This window comes from Peromyscus maniculatus, chromosome 1 (assembly GCF_049852395.1).
Source record: "Peromyscus maniculatus bairdii isolate BWxNUB_F1_BW_parent chromosome 1, HU_Pman_BW_mat_3.1, whole genome shotgun sequence".
Lineage (NCBI taxonomy): Eukaryota > Metazoa > Chordata > Mammalia > Rodentia > Cricetidae > Peromyscus > Peromyscus maniculatus.
Genome location: NC_134852.1, coordinates 6721987 through 6735992, shown reverse-complemented (window position 1 = coordinate 6735992; position 14006 = coordinate 6721987).

Here is a 14006-nt window from a genome sequence, read left to right as displayed (position 1 = left end):
TGGAGAGATGGCTCAGCAGTTAAGAGCACTGGCTGCTCTTCCACAGGACCTGGGTTCAATTGCTAGTATCCACATGGCAGCTCACAACTGGCTGTAACTCCAGTTCCAGGGAATCTGACACCCTCCCACAGACAAATATGCAGATTAAAAAAGAGTCTATCATAACAGGGAGACCCAGCCACAAGTGGCAGGATTGTGGAAGGAGCGTGAAGTTGAGGGATCACATCTTTAACTACAACACAAAGCAGAGAGAGGGAACTAGCAGTAGGCTGAAGATACATAATCTCAAATCTCACCCCTGATGACATGCTTCCTCCAGCAAGACCACACCTTCCTAACCTCCTCAATTAGAGACCAAGTGTTCAAATACCCGAGCCTACAGGAGACATTCTCATTCAAACCACCACTAATATTAATAGCCACATTTTTATTATTTTAGTATTTCTTAATTCTTTGGAGACCCTTGTCCTTCTGTCTCATCATCTTGGGTCCTTTCTTTAGACTCTGTCTTCCACAGCCTCTCTAGTTCTATGACCTACTACTGGTGGTGAACTCCTAGAGAGGATGCCCTGGAAGCCAGGGTCTGAAGTGTCACTCTAGAGCAGTGGTTCTTAACCTTCCTAATTCTGTGAAATTTTAAGACAGTTCCATACTAGTGACCCCCAACCATCAAATTATTTTGTTGCTACTGCATAGCTATAATTTTACTGTTATGATTCATAATGTAAATATCTGATATGAAAAATATCTGATATGTGACCCTCATGAAAGGGTTGTTCAACCTACAAAGGGATCATGACCCCCAGGTTGAGAACCACTGCTCTAGAGCAATAAAATCTATTGAAGGTGTTTGAACTTTGGAGTCAGAAGTTGATCTTGGATCATGATCTGGGATTAATTTTCTACAGATGTGGAATTGGGGACAACTTTCTTGATTTAGAGCAATCTTTTCAGTCTAATCTGACCTTGAAAGAAGACAGTAGATGACACTCATACAGGAATGGCTAGAATCTATGAGTGAGAAACCAGGAGTTGATGAAAAGCAACCATGCTTTGAAGTAAGGGAAAGTAGAACAGCACTCAAGTTTCAGAGCAAAGAAGGATGGAAACAACACTTCAGAATTCAGAACAGAGCTACAGAAAGTCTGTTTCAAAGACTCAAGGTGAGAACACTTAGCTGCAGATGGTGAGGGAATATGACTGAATAAGATGAGAGACAAAGCAAGAATCAAGACACACAAAGGAGTGTCCTCAAAAGGCACATGCTGTACTTTCAGTACTAAGAAATTTAGATCACAGAAGCAGGGGATGCTGGCACAAGGGACAAACGTATTTGAGTAGAGATGAGGAAGAGAACAGGAAATTAAACACAAGAGACACAGAAAGTAATTAACACTAGACCATCACTGGGCAGAATGCAGGAAGAGGTGGGAATCTTGGACTAGGAACCACAGAAACCACCATGTAGAAATCTGATCTTTGCTATAGACTAGGGTGTGGTTATTTCCCCGTGGACACTCCAAGCTCCCACAGAGGAACGGTGAGCTGTGAAAAATGAATCCACAGTAGACAGAAGCACAAAGGCTGCCGCATCTCAGAAACACCAGGATTCCAGATTGAAGTCCTAGCAGTAGAGAGATTATTGACAGTGTATCCAGTACCTGGAGACAGCAAGACCAACTACAGCAATAGCAAAGATTGCCTGGATCACACACCATACCCTCTACTTACAGAGCAAAGAAGATAAAAACCAACACGGAGAGATACCACAAAGATCTACCATCAGAAGACACCAATCCCCCAAATATCTAAAACAAACAAACAAAATGACACAAAACAAACAAGAACAGCAAAACAAAACAAAACAAAAACCAGGAACATAAATACAGCTTAGGGACAAACTCAGTGCTGTTATTCTTTATTTTCAGTTGCTTTCTATAAAAATATTCTTTGAAGCCTGACATGGTGACACACACCTTTAATCACAGCACTTTGGAGGTGGAGGCAGGTGGATCTCTGTGAGTTCGAGGTCAGAGTTGCCTTCATAGTGAGTATACCAGAACAGCTAGGATTACACGTAGAGACCCTGTCTCAATAAAACAAATACACACATTCATTGAGAATTTCATACATGTGCACCATAATATGTAATTTTATCCACCTCCCATTTATCTGCTCCAACTTCACCTGAATCCCATACAATACATTCTTTCCTCAAATTCATGTCATCTTCTTCTTTTCATAACCTACTAAGTCTAGTTAGTGTTGACTGTATGAATATGGGTGTGGGGCCATCCATTTGAGTGTAGGCAACCAATGAGTGGCCGGCCATGTCCTCGAGGAAGTATGATTTTCCTTCCCCAGCAGCTAACAGTCACCATTAGTTCCTTAGTAAGTGATGGGGCCTCCTGAGCTTCTCTCACTCTTTATTGTACTCTTCTTCCCCTTTTCTCTCTTCTTTGATTATAGGCTTTTCATAGAATCTGCTTATATCAGATTGATTAAATTAGAGTAGTTCAGAAAATAATACATGCTTAGATGTTGTTTTTCATTGTTTTCTGCAGGATTGATGACCGGTAAGCACTCAATCACTGAGCTATATTCCCTTAAATATTTAGGTATAAAATTGTGCTCTTTTTTCCTTCTCTCTTTTCTTTACTTTTAGGCTTTACCTACTTAATATCAAAGTTTACTGACAATTTTGTCTTACACTACTCTATCTACCTGTCTGTCTGTCTGTCTACCTACCTACCTACCTACCTACCTACCGACATAATCATTGATTTCTTTTTTTCTTTCTTTTTCTCTCCTCCCTGATCCTTTGTATGATGGCTGCTCTTGTCTTATCCTGAGTGCTGTAATTAAATTTTGTTAGGACAAACACAGCACTCACTACTTAAAAGTACAAAGTCTATGTGTCTTTGCAGGCACAAGAAAATCTCTTAACTGTGAGTTCCTACAATATAAAATACATGCATTTCTAGCATATAATGATACAAATAAAATTCCCATTCAGATTAAAAAAACAAGGACAAAATTAAGAATGGAAAAATCAAATTTGATAGCTCCATGTCTCCCATCTGGGCTCCGAGTAAGCTGGACTCCAAAAAGCTGGGCTAGCTTCACCCCTCCTGTTTTGCTGCCTATTGTACACAAGTCTTTATTGATGGGGGAATATATTTCTATATGCTGTGAAAATACGTTGTCTTATTGGTTGATAAATAAAGCCATTTGGCCTATGGCAAGACAGCTTAGAGGCAGGTAGAAAATCCAAACAAATAAGACAGGAAGAGGAAGGAAAGGCAGAGGAGATGCTGCCAGTCATGCCATAAGAAGCAAGATGTAAAAGTACTGGTAAGCCACAAGTCACATGGAAAAGTATATATTTATAGAAATGGGTTAACTTAAGATGTAAGAACTAGATAGCAAGAAGCCTGTCATGGCCATAGTGTAAAAATAATATTAGCCTATGTGTGTTTATTTGGGTCCAGTTGGTTGTGGGACCAGTAGGTGAGAGACATTTGTCCTGAAAGTGGGCCAGGTGTGACACAGGAAACCTTTCAGCTACACTCTTCAGCCAGCTCCACTTTCTACATGCATTTTTCTTAGTGTCTGTCACACAGTCCTAACATAACCATTTTGAAGTCTTCATAGCAACTTAGGTTTTGCCTTCAAGGATCACCCATTGGATGGCCTCAGTGGATTTATAAAATTTAAAAATTTTAATAATGTATATGTGGGGGGGCTGCACATGCCAGAGGCATCGGATCCCCTGGAGCTGAGTTACAGCTGTTTGTAAGCCATCTGATACAGATGCTGGGAGTCAAACTCAAGTCATCTGGAAAAGTAACAAGTGCCCTTAACCACTGAAGCACCTCTCCAGCTCCCTCAGTGGATTTCTAGAAACATGGTGCAAGATTCTCTTAAGCCTTTTGTCTTGAATTTTTATGACTGCAAAAACAGTTCTGTGATAATAACAGCATTGCGAAGTTGTGATGACAACTCAGGATAAACCTGGCCCTTTGAGCCACAGTTCTGTTGGTCTTTGTGTGATGACTCTTGGGAAATCCTTTCCTGTGCCTCATATGTTTATGAGCAGGAAGCCCTTCATCACCATTCTCAGAAAGGCCTCTCCTGTTTAATGAATTTGCATTTTCACAAAATGGAGGCTTTGATGAATGAAGCCTTTCTTGATATAATTCAGTTAGGTAGGAAATCTTCAAACACTTCAAAGACCTACAGAGTATGACATTTTAAATGTTTTAAGAACTTTGACTTTCTGGACATTGAGACATGTCTGCTCCTGGCAGCACCAATCTACTTCAGAGAAGATATTGGGCATTGAAGAAACACATTATGGAGTTTGCTTTCTCTGTGGCAAAAGTTAGCCACTGGGCAAAAAGTGCCCTTGTGTTGACTGCTTGATGATATGTTGTATAAACTAGACATACAGGATCCATAGGAAGGTGATCACTGAACTTTGTAAGGCAAGATGGTCCTTCAGGTTCCTGCTTCACAGAAGAAACTGCCAGACATTCTACAGGACACAGAAAAAACAATGACTGAGAGACTAGGCCTATGGGCTGAAGATGGATGCCTCAACATTACAGAGGAACTTTGGATGACTGTCCAGGCAGGCAGCTGTCTCTGTCATTTCTAGGATTTTGGAAGTTGCTTACAATGCACTTCCTGTTTACTTAGGTAATATTATACCCTTCTGAGGTCTTTGATGAAGTTGAAGACTAGATAGTTATAATTTTCCTTGGTCATGATAAAAGATAAATTAGATATGAAACTTTAGACTTTAAAATATAGGATAGATGATAAAATATTTTCTTTAATTTTGCCAAATACAAATAGACTAGATATTGTAATTTTAATTCTTGCTAGATAACTGGTTTTTTTTGTTGTTGTTGTTTTTTCGAGACAGGTTTTCTCTGTGTAGCTTTGAGCCTTTCCTGGAACTCACTTGGTAGCCCAGGCTGACCTTGAGCTCACAGAGATCTGCCTGGCTATGCCTCCTGAGTGCTGGGATTAAAGGTGTGCGCCACCACCGCCCTGCTAGATAACTGTTTTGCTATAAGTAATTTTACTAGGTTAAAGTTAAAACCTTCCTTTTTTTTAGACAGAAAAGGGGAAGTGATGGGGAAATGTCTTTCTGGATGCTGTGAATATGTATTGCTCTGATTGGTTGATAAATATTTTATGTCTGTAAATATATACTTTTCCATGTGACTTGTGGCTTACTGGTACTTTTATATCTTGCTTCTTATGGCAGTGACTGGCAGCATCTCCTCTGCATTTCCTTCCTCTTCCTGTCTTATCTGTTTGGATTTTCCACCTGCCTCTAAGCATTTGCTGATTGGCCAATAGCCAGGCAGGAAGTATAGGCAGGATAAGCAGACAAGGAGAATTTTGGGAAGAGGAAGGCTGAGTTAGGAGTCGCCAGCCAGACACAGAGGAAGCAAGATGTGAAGGCAAACTGAGAAAAGGTACCAAGCCACGTGGCTAGACATAGATAAGAATCATGGGTTAATTTAAGTGTAAGAGCTAGTCAGTAATAAATCTGAGCTAATGGCCATACGGCACTTATAATTAATATAAGCCTCTGGGTATATGGGTGGGCGAGATTTGTCTCAGCCGCTGGCAGGCTTGGACACAGGAAATCTTCTGACTACAGTTCTGGTGAAGTTTCTATTTACAGTGCTAAGCTCTTTAACAATTCCATTTGCTTTCAAACTTACCTTGTCTATAACATTAAACTTGCTTACACTTCTTTCCTTGCCAAATTGCACATTTTTATATCTTTCTGCTTTGCTTTTTACTGTCTTTCATGTAGACCAAGGTTAAATTAGCAGGTAGTAGCCATGTACATCCTGAATACTACCCTGTTTTGAAATTTACTCTGCCAAACAAATCAGTCTTCTACTTCTCTGTTCAGCCTTACACAAGTTCTTAGAACCAGAAGAATGCAATCAGAATCTTTGTAAAAATATCACAAGATTGGCCTCTAGCACAATTTCGGAGCATCTTCTTATTACCCTGTGAAATATCATGAGCCAGGCCTTCACTGTCTGCATTTTCTGAACAGTTTTATCTTCCAAACTTCCCCATAGATGATTTTTTAAAACTCTGCTTATAGCATTCTAGGGCTTTTCTAGTTCAAATTTCCAAATGCTTCCACATTCCTGCCACATTATCCATTCCACATGGTCAGGTTTATCACATTAACTACTTCACTTCTGGAGCCAATTTTCTATATTAGTTACTTTTATCTTTTATCTGGTGAAATACCTAACAAAAGATGTGTAAAAAGGAAGAGTTAACTAAAATAAGTTAACAATTTGAAGGCATAATCTGTCATATGTAGGCAAGCCATGTTGGTAGGAACTTGAGGTGGCTGGTCACACTGGATTAGAAAGCAGAGTGAGTTATGAATGTTGATACTCAGTCCCTTTCATCTTTATTATTCAGTCTGGGGTGCCAGCATATGGAAGGGTACCAATTAATGAAAGACTTCCTACCTTAATTAACTTCATCTAGAAACTCTATCACGGATATACGAAGAGATTTTTTTCCCCATGATGATTCCCAATTACACCATGCTGACAAATTAAATATAGCATCTATCACATAAGATGATTTTGGTTTTCACTATTTGATTATTCATATAATGCTAATTGTACCTAATCAAGGTGGTACACACTATGTATGATGAATCATTTAATATGATAAAAAATATATTGAACATGAGTTTGGGTCAAAGATGTGTTTTGGTTATAACCATGCTGAATTCTGCAAAGAGAGAGCTGTATATAAAATTTTTCTGAATGTACCTTTTCTTTCTTAGCCACATAAAGGGCAAAAGGATCCTACAGGCATCAACTTTTAATACTGCAGTCAGCTGGTAAACCAGATTAGCCAGGCCCTGAGGATATGCTGTGCATTGTACACTATGCTGGGGCACTGACTCCTGTCAGTTCTGCTGACACGGGAAGTACCATGTTGCCCACACCTGTCATTCTGGTGTCTTCTGATAAGTTAGAGTGGAAATGAGGGGTATGGAAGTGGAAGTATTTGTCTGGGAGGCTGTCTACAGCTGCAGTGGGTTACCTTGCTTCCACCAGTTAGGTGTACATTGATGCCTGAGTTAACCCTTATCTACCATGTTCTGGCTGCCAAGGCTCACAGACCAGGCAATGGGAGGAAAACAGGGGCAGGGTTGTATATGAAGCAGATAATTTACAATGTATCTTTATTTCAAGGGGTCTAGAAGACTTGGGCACAAGTGGGTGAGTCTGTCACCAAAGTTTGGATTAAAATGCAATCCATATTTTGCTGTGACAGTGTGGTCGACAGCACAGGGCATGGGAAAGCGGGTTGAGTATTGGAAGCCTTGTGGGTGAATCTATATTCAATTGGAAAGAGAGGACCCTGAACACTTTCCACCAGTTTATTCATTCTGCCTTTGACTGATCCAAGTGACACCAGCAAGTAGAGGAGAGCTGTGTGCCCAGAGCAAGAGGTATTGTGCAGGTAGGAGACAGCAACCTCCCAGTACCGCGCACGGAAACAGAGCTGGAGACAGCAACCTCTCAGTACCATGCACGGAAACAGAGCTGGAGACAGCAACCTCTCAGTACCATGCACGGAAACAGAGCTGGAGACAGCAACCTCCCAGTACCACGCACGGAAACAGAGCTGGAGACAGCAACCTCTCAGTACCATGCACGGAAACAGAGCTGGAGACAGCAACCTCTCAGTACCATGCACGGAAACAGAGCTGGAGACAGCAACCTCTCAGTACCACGCAGCTTTCAAGGTCTCCAGCACTTCAGGATGGTAGAAAATGCAAAGGATAGTTGCGGTGGCATTCTCTTGTATTCTGAGGAAAGAGAATCTTACGCTAAGTTCCAGGAATTTCAGAAATTACTGATCTGAGATTCTAATGTTTAATGCTTTACTCACGTTAACTGGTGTTATTTCATTCACATAAAATTCCCCACCTCCAACACACACGTTTTCCTCTTTTTATCACAATGTGTTTACTCCCTTATACAGTATTTACCCAACATTCTCAGGCACCAATTTTGTTGTGGGAAGACATACCATTCTTCAGGGATAGAAAATGCCATCCTTTAACCCTGAGCACTCATAGTAATGGTGTAGCTGCTTCTGTTGCCATGACGAAACATTGGCCAAAATGCAGCTGCAGGAGGAGAGGGTGTCTTTGATTTACAGATTATAGTCCACCATTGAGGGAAACCATGGCAGGAATGCAAAGAGAGATCCTTGAGCCAGAAACCAAAGTGAAGAAGTTTGAGGAATTCTGCTTATTGCTTCCCTGGCTTGCTCACCTTGCTTTCTTTTTTTAAAAAAACATCTTTTTATTTATTCTTCTCTCAGATGATACATCCTGACTACAGGCTCCCCTCCCTTCATTTCTCATAGATGTCCCTACTTCTTTTCTCCCCCAGTTCCACTGCTCTTCCATTTCCCTTCAGAAAAGCACAGGCCTATCAGTGATATCAACCAAATATGTCACAACAAGATGCAATAAGGCTAGGCACAAACCCCCATATCAAGGTTGGATGAGGCAAACCAGGAGGAGGAAAACGGTTCCAAGAGCAGTGAAAAGAGTCAGAGATGCCACCACTCCCACTGTGAAGTCCAAACGAAACCCCAAGCTAAACAACCACAGTGTGTATGCCGAGGGCCTAGCATAGACCCATGCAGGCTCCCTGATTGCCACTTCAGTCTCTGATACCCTGTGAGCACTGTTTAGTTGATTCTGTGAACCATACTCTTCCAGTGTTCTCAACCCCTTTGTTTTCTACAATACTTCCTCCCCATCTTTCGAGGGGTTTCCAAGCTCTGCCTAATGTTTAGGTGTGGGTCTATGTATCTACTCCCATCAGCTGCCAGAGGAAGCCTCTCTGATGATGATTGGGCTTTCTTATACATCCAGGCCACCCGGTCATAGATGGCACCATCCATAGTGGGTTGGATCCTCCAACATCAATCAGCAGTATAAAAAATGACCCATAGACATTCCCACAGGCCAATGTGATGAGACAATTCCTCAGTTGACATTTCCTCTTCCCAGGTATGTCTAGGTTCCTGTCAAGTCAACAAAAACTAATTATGACAGCTATCAAGGATTCTTACAAACCAGGAAATCAGATATTCTAAGTACAAGGAAGGAGGAGGCAGCTGTACCTCTTTCTCCCCAAGGCTGTGCCTTCTCTCTGAAATAAGATCCCTCCCCTGTCTTCCTGGCAGAGCTACTATATTCTTGTTGGAGAGCATATGACTCTCCGGTGTTAGTCCCAGCTTGAGTGTGAATGTTCAGTCTGTTTCAGGATGCATCCTCCAGATGCAGCAATCAACACACTACAGAGTTTTGTGATGGGCTCTATAACAACAGCACACATAGGGACCTACAGAGGTCTAAGTTTTGACCTTAAATACCATCATGAATCATCAGCACTGAGTGACTCATCGTTGATCATGGTGACAGGTGAGGGAGCTTGTACCCTGAAATTTGTTCAATGATCCCATGTTTCTCATTCAGAGTATCTAGTCAAGGAAAACATGAACCTAAATGTTTTAAGTTATGGAGAATTCAGTACAAAGGATTGGGTACTATGTCAGGAAGGGCAGCCAGCCTTCAATGACAACCACATTCTAAACCTGACTTATGCATAGTTAGGTCACATGATACAATTTTAAGATGTATCTTGTACCCTAAAGATGATAGACTGAATGATTGCTCTCCAATGTTCACATCTTGGAGTACAAGCAAGTTTAAGATTTGGAGCCTAATGCATGATTTCTGGGTTGTTAGTGACATTGTCTCAATAAGGTACTAATGTTGTTTTCATGGGGCACTGGTTTGTTCTTGCCGTAGTTCCTTGTTAGACACCAAAGTCAATGATGCAATGGGTCTTTTCTGCATCAGAGAAATGGAGCATAAACAAGATATCAGGTTTAGAGGGAGGCATAGATATTAAAAGGAGCAGGGAGACACTAAGAAGAACAGATGGAGGGAGGAGAACCCTTATTTTTCTAGGTCACCCTGAGCTGAGTAAAGAGGAACTTCCTCTAAATTTATAATCTGCTCATTTCTAGTAGTCTGAAGAAAGTTCTTGCTCTTGGCCCTCCTAGCTCACTGGTGAAGTCAGTAGGGACAGTGACACTACCATGCTGTTCAAAACATGCTATTTGAGGCCTTCATTCTGGTTCTGCAGAAAGAGGAATAAAAGGAGGCCAGACCATATGTACTTTGTTTGGGAATCTTATGCTGGGGGCTCCCTGGCCAACATCTCCATAACTCCTGCACATGCTGGGACCTACAGATGTTATGGTTCTGTCAGTCATTGATCCTATGCATGGTCAGACTCCAGTGACCTCCTGGACATGGAGATCATGTGTCAGAGTCTCCACATCTGTCCCTTACTGTCTTTAAGACACAGATCAGGTGCTCTAGACCATGGATGGGCACATAGGGAGGTCATAAGAATGATGACAAGCAGGTTTACTTGGGGAGAGTGACACTTCTGGTGAGTTTTATCAAGAAAGACATTGAAAAAGGAGACATAAGTACAGACCATTTAACATAACAAATGGTGCAGCTACAAATGAAATACAGAGAGGTCATGAATGAGTATAAGTACCAAAGAGAGACATGGTGATGGCACACAATAGCCAGCAAGTGGTATGCTCCTCTCTGTACTCGTGAAGAAACCTGAGTTTCCATTTTACCTTTACTCTCATTTTTCTACAATGAGAACTGGACTGCTACATATTAAATTGAGTTACAGGGTTGAGTTTATCTTATCTTGGGGTAATTCCTCAGGGATCCCGAGATTGCTAAACGAACTGATGCAATCTGACTCTTCCTGCTTTATTGTGATTTATGTACAATTTGTCCTCATTGATGTTGATGTCCTTTATCTGGAGGATGTGGGTTCCATCTTCCTTATTGTCCCTGTGGAAGCAACCATACTGCTAATAATTAGAGTCAAATAAACAAAAATAGAAAAACCTATACACACACACACACATACACACACACACATACACACATACACACACACACACACACACACACACACACACACACACACACACACACACAGACTGAACCAGAGGTTGAGGAGAGAGAAAGGGGCTCAGAACAAAAGGGAGCATAAAATTGGAGATAATGACTAAAATTGGCAAGGAACCAGCTAAAAAACAAGAATACATAATGGAAAACATACAGACAAAGGTGGATGCTTATTATAAAAGACAGATAATCTGAGAAGCGATAGACAGCTAGAAAATAGTGTTCATTGAGTTAAACTAGACTAATCACACAGATAGTGTAGCTTGTGTGCAGAGAAAACACACTCATGAATAGGAGCTTGGAGTATCATTCAGTGCTTAAGCATTTATCTGGCAGATGGCCTGTGGTTGATCCCCAACACTTTAATGATGAATAAAACAAATAAAAAACAACTTACATTGAATCCAAATACCTTCAGAGATATCTAAATAGTTGGACTATATGCAAATACGTTTTTCCAGTTAAACCTGCTGCCAAATGAAGGTCATAAACAGGTAAAGAATCAGAAATTATAACTTCAAAATGGCTGTTTAAGGTTCTACAAATAAATCAATGAATAAACACATAAGTCACTGCCAATATTCAGTTTACAACTTGATTGTCAATCTACAAAGAAAGCTGGGTAAAATTAGAATAAAATGTAATGCTTATGATCCTTTAATTTTGGAGAAAACACATCATCATCAAGACCAAGAGGTTACAGCTAGGTACAATCATTGATATGTTTCCTTTTCCAGGAACCTACACAGCATTTTCCAGTACTATGAAAGCAGACTAATAGGAAGGAAGGCTTCAGTTCATTCCAGCTTGGTCTTCTCAGCCAAAGTGCATGGTGTCTTCACCAACAGTGTCTTACCATCCACTTCTAGTGGTCAATCCAGAGCAATGTCAGCAAATGATGTTGTTTTCTGAGCCTTGGTAGCTGCAGGAGCCTCCCTGATCAACAATGGGAGTGAAAATATTTTACACTTGGCACTGATGTTTTCATTTAACAACTGATGGCTTCTGAGACGAGCATTATTTACTCATGCAAGCTAGTCTATTCCATTTAGTTTTCAATATTTTAATTAGCTTACAGAGTTCTATATTAATTTTTCCTGCACCATTAATTTTTTATTAACCTTCCACTTATTATTCTGAGGATTGCGATCTAGATTTAAACCCTTCCAAATTTGTGGCCTGACTGATCCTCACACCATTCCTGCAAGAAAGTATATTCCCTTCACCCTCCTCTGAGGGAGGCTGTTACTTGTTTGAGATTGAATATTAGTAAATGTTATCCCTCATACCTTACATGGAAAAATACATTTCTTCCAGTGAGTATTAGTGTCCTGAGCACTGAGACAGAATCTACAATGTTGATCTATCAGTGTCTTCCATGGTCAGGAGAGAAGAGGTATTGCAAAGAAATCATGAGGAAGTTCAGATAAAGAGGATTTAAGAGAAGCCACTGCCCTTACAGCAATGAAGAAGTAAGAAGAAGGAAATTACCAGCAACCAAATCACAAGAGCGATTAGCAAAAAGGTTTAACTTCTCTCTTCAAGTAAATTAGGTCCTGTTAATGCCTACCCAAACCTCCTTCTGGTACCATCTGTGGTGGCTATGTTAGATTCTCTGATCAAGCCGGACAGAGGCTATTCTCATTTCCTCCATGTTTCTATTTCATTTTAACATGAACTCCAAAAAAAAAAAATCCCATCCTGAACTGTCCTCCAGGTATCAATACTGTCCATGTTCAGTGAGATTCAAGTTCACATACTAGTATCATCACTCCATCCACCTCCTGCCCTAATCTAGGTTGCTGTCACCACATTAGCTCAGTTCTCTTACCACTCCAGAATTTCTTCTAAAAACCTTTGCTGTCCACCATGCTGAATTCTTCCACAGGGCTTGATATGCCTGAAACATCACAATGCCTCTTTTTTGCCATTCATGGTCAGTGAAGGTAGTCTTCTTCCTCACAAATTCCTCTCATTTTTAGAGGGGGAACTCAACAAAGGTTATCATATCTTCCTGACAGACAGACACATCCATTCACTAAAACACTTGTGTCTTTAAAGTCAGCTTCCTGGGGCAGTAAGAGACTATAAAATACCTTTCTAAACTCCTCAGTATGATAAAGACAGATAACTGTTCTCTTTTTGACCCACTCAACTGAAGTATATTCAATAGCTAAAATTTGTGTTAGGGATGCACAAGAACTCCACACCCTTAGAATACTGATGGGCACACCATACAGATTCAAATCATTATGGATTTTATCATAGTTTTCTATCATTTACAATTCTTTCACATCCATTACCCACCTAATGGTGATCTTAAAATAGTAACATGTCTATCTGTTTCTTTGCTTAAAGATTTACAATAACTTCAATTTAATATATAGTTTTGCTGGGTAGAATAATCAGGGTTGATAGTTGTAATCTTTCAGGAGTTTATCATATTGGAGTATATCTTTCCAGGAACTTCTGATTTAAATATTTTGGTCAAATAATCTAATTTCATTTATTTTATTTTATTTTATTTTATTTTTTTTATTTTACAATACCATTCAGTTCTACATATCAGCCATGGGTTCCCCAATTCTCCCCCTCCCACTTCCTCCTCTTATCCCCAGCCCACCCCCCAGTTCCCACCTCCTCCAGGACAAGTCCTCCCCCAAGGACTGAGATCAACCTGGTAGACTCAGTCAAGGTAGGTCCAGTCCCTTCCTCCCAGACTGAGCCAAGTGTCCCTGCATATAAGCTCCAGGTTTCAAAAGCCAACTCATGCAATGAGCACAGGACTTGGTCCCATTGCCTAGTTGCCTCCCAAACTGATCAAGCCAATCAACTGTCTCACCTATTCAGAGGGCCTGATCCAGCTGGGGGCCCCTCAGCCTTTGGTTCATAGTTC